At 33.7% G+C, this 12853-nt stretch overlaps 1 long non-coding RNA gene across 1 annotated transcript in view; it reads right to left on the bottom strand.

Annotated features, from left to right (window-relative positions):
• Nucleotides 1–11466, bottom strand: part of LOC142876869 (uncharacterized) — a 28753-nt gene extending 17287 nt beyond the window's left edge. Inside the window, exon 1 of the long non-coding RNA XR_012923710.1 lies at nt 11368–11466. This is a non-coding gene — a long non-coding RNA (uncharacterized LOC142876869). The remainder of the gene's footprint in view (nt 1–11367) is intronic.
• Between the last annotated feature and the right edge of the window lie 1387 nt (nt 11467–12853).

Genomic DNA, 12853 nt, shown 5'->3' with positions numbered 1-12853 from the left:
ATAAGTGTCTGTATTCGGTTAGCTAAGATTTTGTTGAAAATTTTTGCATCTATATTCATTAGGGATATTGGTCTGTAGTTTTCTTTTTTTGTTGCATCCTTTCCTGGTTTTGGTATCAGAGTAATATTCGCTTCATAAAAGGTGTCGGGGAGGTTTCCGTTCTTCTCGATGTTGTGGAATAGTTTCTGCAAGATAGGTACTAGTTCTTCTTTGTAAGTATGGTAAAATTCAGGTGTGAAGCCATCTGGACCGGGACTTTTCTTTTTAGGGAGATTTTTAATTGCTGTTTCTATTTCAGCTGTTGAGATTGGTCTGTTCAGGGAATCTATTTCTTCCTGGTTGAGCCTAGGGAGGCTGTGTGTTTCTAGAAATTTGTCCATTTCCTCCACATTTTCCAGTTTGTGTGCATAAAGATTTTTGTAGTATTCATAAATTGTATCTTGTATCTCTTTGGGATCAGTTGTGATATCTCCTTTTTTATTCCTGATGGAGCTTATTAGAGATTTCTCTTTTCTGCTTTTCGTTAGCTTAGCCAACGGCGTGTCAATCTTGTTTATTTTTTCAAAGAACCAACTTTTTGTTTTATTAATCTCCTGAATAGCTTTCCTGTTTTCAATTTCGTTTAGTTCTGATTTGATCTTGTTGATTTCACTTCTTCTGCTGGGTTTGGGGTTGGTCTGTTCTTCTTTTTCCAGCTCTTTGAGTCGTTTCATTAGATTGTCTGTTTGTGATCTTCTTGCCTTTTGGTTATAGGCATTTATGGAGATAAACTTTCCTCTCAGAACTGCTTTAGCTGTGTCCCAGAGGAGTTGATAACTTGTCTCTCCATTGTCGTTTTCTTCATAGAAGTTTTTTATTTCCGTCTTGATTTCTTCATTTACGAAGTAATCATTTAGTAGGAGGTTGTTTAATTTCCACGTTTTTGTGTAGAAATGTGAGTTTCTGTTAGGGTTGATTTCTAGTTTTATTCCACTGTGATCTGAGAAGGTACATGGTATGATTTCTATTTTTTTAAATTTCTTGAGATTTTCTTTGTGTCCTAGGATATGGTCAATCTTAGAGAATGTCCCGTGAGCTGATGAGAAGAACGTATATTCAGTGGATTTTGGGTAGAATGTTCTGTAGATGTCTGTCAGACCCAATTGTTCTAGAGTTTTGTTTAAGTCCATTATTTCTTTATTAATTTTCTGTTTGGAGGATCTGTCTCGTGCCGTCAGTGGGGTGTTGAAATCTCCGGCGATTATGGAGTTGCTATTAATCCATTTGCTTAGCTCCAGTAAGGTTTGTTTTATGAATCTGGGTGCACCTAAGTTGGGTGCATATATATTTAAAATTGTTATCTCTTCTTGTTGGACTGTGCCCTTCACCATTATATAATGACCCTCTTTGTCTTTTACTACTTTTGTTGGCTTAAAAACTAAATCGTCTGAAATTAGAACTGCCACACCAGCCTTCTTTTGGCTTCTGTTTGCTTGGAATATTGATCTCCACCCTTTTATTTTTAGTCTATGTGCATCCTTGCAGGTTAAATGTGTTTCCTGAAGACAGCATATACTTGGCCTGTATTTTCTTATCCATTCAGCCAGCCTATGTCTCTTGAGTGGAGAGTTTAAGCCATTCACATTTATTGAGAGAACTGATAGGTAAGGTAGATTACTGATCATTCTGTTGGGTTGGATGTTGTTGCTATGATTTGTGTCTTGAGCCATTGTAATATCTGGCCTTTAATATCTTTGGGTTTTGGTTGTTTTTATATCCGTGGATTATTATTATGATGTTCCGTGCATAACGCTGTTTTAAGTACTTCTTGTAGGGCTGGTCTTGTCTTGGTGAATTCTCTGAGCCTTTGCTTGTCTGCGAATGTTTTTATTTCTCCTTCATATATGAAGCTTAGTTTTGCAGGGAATAATATTCTAGGCTGGGCATTGTTTTGTTTCAAAAGAGTGAGAATGGGGCCCCAGTCTCTCCTTGCTTGTAAAGTCTCATTAGAGAAGTCTGATGTTATTCGAATTGGCTTTCCCTTGTATGTCACTTGCTTGTTTTGTCTTACAGCTCTTAGAAGGGCCTCTTTAGTTGATACTTTGGTCAGTCTGATGACTGCATGACGTGACGTCTTCCTGTTTGCATTGAATCTCCCAGGGGTCCTCTGGGCTTCTTGAACTTGTATATCGAGATTTTGAGCAAGGCCTGGGAAATTTTCCTCTATTATATCTTCAAAAAGCTTGTCCAGCCCTTGAGTGTTGTCTTCCTCCCCTTCAGCTAAACCTATGACCCTCACGTTAGGTTTTTTCACATAATCCCACCGCTCTTGTAGACTTTGGTCTTTTCTCTTGTTTCTCTGCTGTATTTCTGTGACTGATTTATTTAATTGGAAGGTGTTATCTTCAAGCTCTGAGATTCTTTCTTCTGCTTGATCTACCCTGTTCTTGAGACTTTCCACAGTATTTTGTAGTTCTCTGAGTTGATTCTTCATCTCCTCTCTATGCTTCTTGAAGATCCCAGAAACTTTAGCCTTAACTATTCAGAACAAGTATTTCAATGCAATCCCTTCATTTTTGCTTTTCTTTGTTACCTGTCTCCTTCTCCTTCTGGAATTACCCTGTAAATAAATTATCTGCATCCCAGTCCTTGTTTTAGGCTCTACTATGGGGAAAATACAAATTGAGAAAGGCAGAGAATGTCTTATTTTTCCAATGCCTTTCTAGCTTTTATAACAATTCTCGATATAAAGTAGTACTCAATGGCTGTTTATTTACAAATAGTCAAGGTCATTAACCACAGGGAGAATTAATATTTAAGAGGTCATGTAATCTCAGATGAGTGGAAACAGTAACAAAAACATTGCCTGTTTTTCTGACCAGAGCACAAAGTAGAAGGAAGTAAAAACCACGTAGATAGATAGATGAGAAATAGATAAATAGAGAGAGATACTAAGCAGAAGCCAGAAGAAGTAACAGAAAGCAGTAATAGTTCTAAAGAATGGCAAAAAGTAATTATTAAAATGCTACTCTCATTTTCTCTTTATCTCTCCTCTCAACACAAATTTTGCTAACTTCTATTTGACTCATATACCTGTATTGTTCTTCTATTCCTCTGCTGTTGCTTTGCTGTTATTGTTGTTTTTTATTTTCCTTGCAATAGCCCAATGTGACTTTCATAGCTCAAGTCTTATATCAATTTCAAGTTCAAGCTCACAACTAGAGTGTCTGAGCTACAGATCCTAATTGGCAGAGTGCAAGTCTTCTTGGCCCAAATGTGACTATATCAGTGGGGTGCAGTATCTTGCTGCCGGCTCACCAGTGCTCAGAAGAGCAGAATCCTGGGAGGACACAGCCAGTTCTCTAAAAAGGAAATATGAGTATAGGAAGAAAATGATTGTCAAATATCCCACAGCAAAATAATATTTTACATTTTTAATAGTGGATATTTATTTGTATAACTAAAATGTTAAATAAATAACATAGCATTTCCTTTTATTAAACAGGAGATTCTTAAAGCAGTGAGATGAAAAAAATTAAATTTCACTGTTTAAGAATATTTGCTTTGTGAGCTTATGAGATAGCTATATAACTTTATTAAGTATTTGTTATATTCCATAGATATCATAACTAATATAATGTGAGTCATCTTTGATACTGGTGTCTTAAAAGAAATCCAGAAAATTTGGTATCTGTATGAGTGTTAAGGTGTAATGCTTAATGACATTAATAATTATATTTGATATGTGTATTAAAATATAGATGAGCAGCAAATATATAATTTAAAAAAATCAATCTTATGCTTAAATTATAACAAAAACACTGTTAAGTTCCTTGAGCTATTCCTATGCTAAAATAGATCCTTTCTAAGCAAACTTGTATATGTCTTATGAAGGGTGACTCAGAAGTTCAATATTTCCTTGTTGGAAAATTGGTTTATCATTGTTTCACAGCTACAAATTTGCTTGTTTTATATTATTGTCAGGCCATGAGATTCCATATTTTGTTTTCTTTTTTGCTAAGCAAGGATGACTGATTAAGGGTGCTAGAAAGAAAATGTTTTCCTTCTGGAATTTAATTAGTTTGACTTTAACTCAAGACAAGAGATTCTGCTATCTGTCAGCTACTATTTGGATCTCTAGCTAATTAAAGCTCTGAGGAAGCCTATTAAAATTGTACAAAAGCCAAGCCCCCTGTAAAACATCTCCAGTGTTGCCACACAAGGAGTGATGGTGATATTATTGCTCACATATCTTGTTTATTGCCTTTGTGTTGAAAATGAGACAAAATATGCCATCAACTTAGCTCTGCCTTTTTTTTTTACCAAATACTTTGCAAATGCATCACCTTTTAAAATACAATATTTTATCATGCTGCTATATACATATGTGTAGAGATAAAACAGATGTAAAAATAATTTAGAGCCCCCTTCACTAGAGGAATTTCCAAAATATTCCTCTTTTTTTGTGCTTCAAAGCACCAGTTACTACACTTATAAAAATCCCTTCTAAAATAGAAAATGAAAATTATTTACCTGATTTTGCTTATTTTGGATCCCCTAGGCTCAGAGACATGACAATATATAAAGTTGGATCTTTAAACTTGTGACTTGTTAAGGAAATAAAAGGATTGTTGCTCATCGTTAAACCTTCACTCCATAATAAAATCTATATAAGGGTTACTCAATCTACATTTATACATTTTAGAATATAAAGTTCGTTCTCTAATAGAAATTTCCAGTTTCCCACATTGAAAAATAATGTGACAATCTCCATAGTAGAGATAAAAACATAGCTCTAGGCAAAATGACATAAACATGCAGTATACAAAATACACTCTTTCTACCCTCCTCCAATTCTTCTAGTTTTGCTCTGTGCCATGGTATCTGCTCCCCACCTAAGGGACATCAGTAATGAGTCTCAGTCTTTGTACATACACGTGCTCAAAGTTTAAAGTGTATGCACCAAGGCTGTAAATTGATTTATATGAGCTTTCCTTTCTTCCTTCAGTATTCTCCGCAGGATGATAGCTGTGACTTTGACATATTGAAGCTCTTTTTCTCTCTAAACTTACCACATGGGCAGCACTGTCTATGGAAAGTCAGCTCCAAATTCACAAACTAAAGCACTGAAGAAAGAGACTATAAAACCATTTCTGGCAGGAGGAATTCATTTCTCTTTGGACTGACACTTAGAAACCAGCGCTTAATGTTTCAGCAACAGAGATGCCACAATAATTTCTGGGAAAGACAATCAAACTGTTCCTGAGAATGCTAGCTAAAATTTTACTTATTTATAACTTCATGTACATTACTTCATTATTCCTAGTACAGTAACAAGTACCAAGTTGTCACTTTATAAACACTGTTCAATAAAGTGGCATAGCCTCTATGGAATCACCAAATGAATGCATCAGGCTTCATTTTAGTATTGGTATAAAAAATAGCCTTCTAATTCAAGAAGAATAATTTGGAAGTCAGTGGTTGCAAAATTATATAACAAAGTCTATGTGTATGTATAAAGGATTTTTAAAGAAAAACAGTGTGCATTCTTGAGAATTCAATATTCTCAAAAAAAAAAGAGCTTTATTGTTTAGGGCTTTTTATTTTTTTATATCATTATAAATTATTTGGACAGTCTAAAATCAAGGTGCCAGTAGGTTTGATGCCTGGTGAGGGCTGCTCTCTGATTCCAAGATGGCATCTGTGGTTGCATCCTTTGCAGAGGAAGAATGCTAGGTACTCACATGGCAGAAGGGATGGGAGGGGACAAAGCTATTTTCTCCAGATCTTTTATAAGGCCCTTAACCCCATCCATGAGGACACTTCCCTCAAGACTTAATCATCTCCTAAAGGACCCACTCCTTGATACCATCACATTGGTGATTAACTATCACCTTAAAGATTTTGGAAGAGGATACAGTCAGACCATAGCACAATTATAAATATTTAAATTATAGACTTATTTTTAAGAAGATTTATTTTTGTCATTTTCCTGTTGGTGAAGACTGGGTCAACTAACAATACATAAAGTTCAAAATTCCACTAAGCAACCTACAACATTCTTCATGATCTAGATTCATTGCACTTCTTCTGAACCATTTTTAGTCATATTCAATTTTTCATTCTGCCCTGCAGCCACAGTAGACAATTTGTCCTAAAGATGTTCCCTTATAGGTCTTTGGCTAAGTTATTCTTCCATGAATTGCTTTGCTAACATGTAAGATTTATGCCTACTCCTGCTTTAAATCTTGGGTTGATTTTACCTCTTCCATGAAACCTGCTTTGAAACTCTCAAAATTGTGTTAGGTGTACTCTTGTTTTCCCATAGCAGCATGTACTTACCTACATGTAAATAATTGTCATACTAATTGTGAAAGTCTATCACCCTGTCTTTTTGCACTACTAAACTGTAAGTGGACTGTAAATTGCTTTAGAACTGAGTCTCATTTATCATTAGGTGTTAGGAACTTAACAGTGCCTAACATGTGGTAAACATCAATAAGTGCTCATGAAATGAATGAATGAATGTAAAGCAAAGTTGGAATCAAGAATAGATTTGGTGTTGATCTTTTTACAATAAATTTAGCTGTGTCTCATAAACTAGTTGTTATATCACAGAATCAACTACATCGAGTAAATATGAAAAATTTAAACGTGTATTAGTGGAGATCATTTTCAATAAAAGTGCATGATCATAGCATTTATAAATGAAGTAATGGACTATACAAGCCAATAATTTTGTTGAAAGATCTAGTCACATAGTTTGCTGCCTTGTTGAGAAATGACCTGTATGTTCATAAAAAATCAGTACTAGAGTAGTCTATGATATTTACAAATCTGGCTCTTTCAGTTCTGTAACTAAGGCAGATCTTGGAATTAGGAGATTTTAAGGGAAAGTTCATATGAAATTTTGATATTACATGATAAAATACAATAAAGATAGAGGAAATGCACAATCAATCTGTACATAAAGCAGTAAATATACAAGTGGATAAAAAATAATTACTTTCTAACAAAATGAATTAAATAGAAATTATACATGATCACTAATTGTCCTAGAAATTTATTGATTTAATTACAGGTAATATCTTTAACAATCAATGTAGAATATTATATAGGACACAAAGTAGTAGAAGGAATATGATATGATTATAAAGCTTTTTGCCTATAAATGCTCAACTTTTAGTATTCAGATAGTCTCTAAAAGTTTAACACATTCAATGAAAACTATGCTTTAACATTATTACTAAATATAATATTATTATATTTATGGGCAGCACTGCATGTGAAATGCTAAATATATTAACATTTAGAAGTATTTCAATATCAACTTTATTTCTTCATGTCATCCCAAATGGACAATTGACTACTAAAATACTGGAGGCACAGGAGGAGCAGGCTGGAGTTCTGGCCCTCATGTGGCTCACATCACATTTTTAAGACTCAAGTCCTGAAATTGGTTCCATCTCAAATCATTTTCCCCAATTTAGCATTATCTCTTTGTTGGTATAATCACAATAATATTCTATATTTTTTCTTTTTATCTTTCAAAACAAAATAAATGCCAATCAATCCATATATACCATAATTATATATAACCTCTGATAATTATATCCATATATAGGATAATTATATACAACCAAAGCTATATCTGACAAACTCACAGCTAATATCAAACTGAGTAGGTTAAAGCTGAAAGTATTCCCCCTAAAAACTGGAAAAAGACAAGGATACCTACTGTCATCACTTCTATTCTACATAGTACTGGAATTCTTAGCCAGAGCAATCAGGCAAGATAAAGAAATAAAGGGCATCCAAATTGGAAAAGAGGAGGTCAAACTACGCCTTTTTGCTGACAATATATTTTTGTATCTAGAAAACCTGAAGACTCCACCAAGAGAGTCCTAGAATTGATAAATGAATTCAGCAAAGTCACAGGTTACAAAAGCAATATACGCAAATCAGTAGCATTTGTGTATACTAATTACAATCTAGCCGAAAGTCAAATCAAGAACTTAATACTATTTACATTAGATGCAAAGAAAAAAATACCTTAGAATATACCTAACCAAGGAGGTAAAAGATCTCTACAAAGAGTACTACAAAACACTGATGAAAGAAATTATAGATGACACAAATGCAAAAGCATCCCATGCTAATGGACTTGAATAATCAACATGTTAAAATGTCCATACTGCACAAGGTGATTTACAGATTTAGTGCAATTTCCAATCAAATACCAACATCATTTTTCACAGATGTAGATAATTAATCCTAAACTTTATATTGAACAACAACAACAACAAAATAGCCTGAATAGCCAAAGCAATCTTATGCAAAAAGATCAAATATGGAAGCATCACCTTACCTAACTTCAAATTATATTACAAGCCTACAGTTACCAAACCATCGTGGTACTGGTATGAAGGTAGAGACATAGATGAATGGAACAGAATAAAGACCCAGCAATAAAACCATATATCTATGACCAATTGTTCTTCAACAAAACAGACAAAAACATACACTTGAGAAAGGACGTACTATTCAATAAATGGTGTTGGGAAAATTGGGTAGCCACATGCAGAAGAATGAAACAGTATCCCTATCTTTTGCCATATAAAAAACTAACACAAAATGGATTAAACACTTAATTGCTAGAAACCATAAAAATTCTAGAAGAAAATGTAGAAAAAACTTTTCTACACATCAGACTAGGCAAAGAATTTATGACTAAGACACAAATGACAAGTATAGCAACAACAAAAATAAATAAATGGGAGTTAATTAAATTAAAAAATGTCTTCACATGAAGGAAAATAATCAAGAGTGAATAGACAACTACATAATAGGTGAAAATATTCTCAAACTATACACTTGAGAAAAGACTAATATCCAGAATCTACAAAGAATTCAAACAAATCAGCAAGAAATAAACAAATAGCTCCATTAAAAAATTAGACAAAAGACATGAACAGAGTCCTTTCAAAAGAAAATATACAAATGACAAAATATACAAATGAAAATATGCAAATGGAAAATATACAAAATATACAAAGACACATAAAAAAGCTTAACATCACTAATCATTAGGGAAATGCAAATGATTTAAGATATGTACATTAATTTTTAGACATAGTGCTATTACATATTTTATAGACTACAATTTAATATAAACATAACTTTTATATGTAGTGGAAAACCAAAAAATTCATGTGACTCACTTTATTGTGATATTCTCTTTATTTTGATGGTCTGGAACCAAACTTGCAATATCTCTGATATATGTCTGTATTATGTAATTAATTCTATACCTTTTTTAGTTTGTTTACTGTTTAAGTTCATAAAGAAAATATAAAAGCTCATAACTATGAATTGATTTCATTTGGTTTTACAGAAACTAATTGCATAGGTAATACATGTCTTAGGCATTAATGTTCAAATATAGCAAACATTCCAGCAGAGATCAATGGTAACTCTTACCCATTCCATTTACTCACATCCTAAGTGAAATATCACCGGGTCCCTTATTTGTGCTCATAAATACTTCAAAATGTAGAATGGTTTTGTAATAGATTATGAGAAGTGACTTAATGAACTTGATTACAATAAAATGAGAATTTGCAACACTTACTGATTTTTCATGTCTTTTGAACATTGTAATATATTTATTATTATTAAACTCACATTTTAACTTTCTGATCCAGTAAATTAATTTTGGATAAATGTAATAATGTCAGTTACCCCAAGGTTTATGAATATCACTGTGAGTTAAGCAGTAATTAACTCAAAAGTCATTTTTATGTCATGATTACTTTAGAATACTATTTAAATTTAATAAAAATTGTGGGAATTTCTTATCTCATGTTTTTTTTACTTTGCTTAATGAAGACAATCACCAGATAAAAATACTAGTATATTCTCAAAAAAGTTTAGAAAGCTATGTAATGTAAAACACCTTATTTATAAATTAGATATTAGTAGGTTTTAAGTTTATTGCCTGTAATAGCATCCACCTACATACCAACATTTGTTGATCTCTAAATTGGCCAAAAATAATCTGACACTGCATGAGTTGATTAACAATTAAGGATAACAAAATTATTTATAGACAGGAACTAGGTACTCTAAAGAAATTTCATGCTTAGATCTCTATGTTATTTTTAAAGAAATGAGAGTAAAGTAGAATAGAAAGCATAGAACTCAAGAGAGAAATATCTATAAGAAATAAAAAAAGAAGGCTTTTAGTTACAGAAAAAAACACAGAAAGTGTACGAAAAAAAGAAAACCGGCATAAATTAGAAAGGTAATGCCAAAGTTTCTGTGTTATTTTAAAAAACTGGGTAAAATATTAGAATATTAGAATGAAAAATAATAAAGCTATTGGATATATTAATGTAAAATAGTAAATAACTTCAAGACTAATTTCAAAATACTGTGGATTTCATAGGTACAATTCTAGTTCCACATAGCACTGTAATTTTGAATAGTTTTTAAAATGTGATTTTTAAAACATATTTCAGTTGTTCAAATAATTAAAATAATGTGGCTCATGTACCATAGTCTCATTTATTTATTATTTTGGAATATTAATTCTGTCTAGAACAGAAGATACAATAATAAGTGCGATGAGCACTAACTGGGGGATGGACATGCTTGAAGCTTTGACTCGAGGGGGGAGAAGGGCAATATAGGTAACCTTAACATTTCTACCCCCATAATATGCTGAAATAAATAAATAAATAAGAGAGAGAGAGAGAGAGAGAGAGAGAGAGAGAGAGAGAGAGAGAGAGCTAACAAAGGAAAACAAAGAAAGATTCAAAGGATGGGAAGAAAGCAAGCCAAGTTCCACAGAAAAGTTAAGAAATTTAGAGCCAGCGCTTGAAAGAGATCTGTAAATCACAAGAAGTGCAATGATTAGCCAAGCCCTTTCCGCCTTCCTTCCTTCCTTTCTTCCTTCCTTCCTTCCTTCCTTCTTTCCTTCCTTCCTTCCTTCCTTCCTTCCTTCCTTCCTTCCTTCCTTCCTTCCTTCCTTCCTTCCTTCCTTCCTTCCTTTATTCACTTTAAACAGGTGAATTCTCTAGCATGTGAATTATTGCCCAAGAATGATATTGTTTACACACACACCTTCCTTCCTTCCCTCCTTCCTTCCTTCCTTCCTTCCTTCCTTCCTTCCTTCCTTCCTTCCTTCCTTCCTTCCTTCCTTCCTTCCTTCCTTCCTTCCTTTCTTTCCTTCTTTCCTTCTTTCCTTCTTTCCTTCTTTCCTTCTTCCTCTTCCTCTTCTTCTTTTTTTTTGGTGATCAATCATTCCCTCAACACAAAACTCCTCAAGGAACCATCCTGAGAAGAACAATAGGGACATTTTAAACAAGAAAACAAGACTGGCCTCACCTGTCTCCTTCTCAGCCCTTCTTCAAGGTCCTGCTCTGTCTCTCTGTCAAGGACTGCCCTGCCAAGGATACAGTCCTCTCTGCTGAGCTTCAGGTCTGTGTGTACAGCTGCCAGGTAGCCTGCAGGGCTGCACTGAAACGCAGCACTTTCAACCACTCCTTCCTGCTGAAACTCAGCCTTTGTTCCCCTCACAACCCTGTGTGCCCTGCAATCAATCAGACTCAAGTCCCGCCACTTCTACCCCCATAATCCCAGGGTCCCTTCCATCCTGTCTTTCACCTGGACACTTACAACAGTGCCGGAGTGGCTCCCTGCCTCCGGGCTGGCTTTTCTCCAGACCTGTCTTTACCCACAGCCTTAGAGATCTTTCCAAACTGTGAATAGGATTATACAATCCCTCTGTGAAACCCTTTGTAAACATTTGCATTGTCCTCAGATTTTAATCATTGAAGCTCCTGAACATGTTCAGCAAAGTTTGCCAGATGAGGACCCTCTCCAGCCTCACTTTTCGAACTCCTCTTCCTTGTGTTCCATGATCCAGCCATGTTCAACTTCCTTCCATGTGAGAAAGAAACTATGTGCTCTTTCTCCCCATTATTTAGCTTTTAAAATGTGTGTGTGTGTGTAAACAACATCATTCTTGGGCAATAATTCACATGCTAGAGAATTCACCTGTTTAAAGTGAATACATTGCATAGGTTTGTAGTATATTCATAGAATCGTGCAACCATCGCCACAATCAATTTTAGCATAGTATCATCATCCCAGAAAGAAACTCACCACCATTATCAGTCACTCTCCATTTCTTCCCAACCCCCTCAGCTCTAGGAAACTATTAATGGTAAACTATTTTCTGTCTCTATAGATTTGCCTATTCTTGACACTTATATGAATGGATTCATATAATAATATGCAGCCTTTTTTGATTGATTTTTTGCACTTAGCATAATATTTTCAAGGTTTCTCCATCTTGTACCATCTACCAATAATTGATTCCTTTTTATTTACCAAATAATACATCATTGTATCAACATACCACATTTTATTTATCTATTTATAAGTTGATCAACATATGGATTGTTTTGACTTTTTGGCAGTTATGAATAAAGCTGCTATGAATTAAAAAAAAAGAGAAGCAATATGTGAAAATGTTTTAAATATAAAAGGAATATATGATTCAAAATTTATCAGATATAGTATTTTTTCCATAAAAATTGATGAAATACAAATATATATCTAGAATATTATTAGAACAGTTGCTTGTTTCTTGTGACTTAACATATTCATAAAAATGAGAAATCATTAATTTTTTAGACAATCATTTATTTCATTTTTATTTTATTCATTATCTCTTTGTAGAACCATAATTTGTTTTAATCATTTTGAAAATATCTATATAACCAGCAACAACCTATGTGGTAAAAGCTACAAGAACTCATTAATCCTTTCAGTTACTTTTAAAGCAAGCTCTGGAGCAATTGGAAAT

Source organism: Microcebus murinus, chromosome 2 (assembly GCF_040939455.1).
Source record: "Microcebus murinus isolate Inina chromosome 2, M.murinus_Inina_mat1.0, whole genome shotgun sequence".
Classification (NCBI taxonomy): Eukaryota; Metazoa; Chordata; class Mammalia; order Primates; family Cheirogaleidae; genus Microcebus; species Microcebus murinus.
Note: the sequence above shows the minus strand (reverse complement) of the source record. Positions and strands in the feature narration are given on the sequence as shown.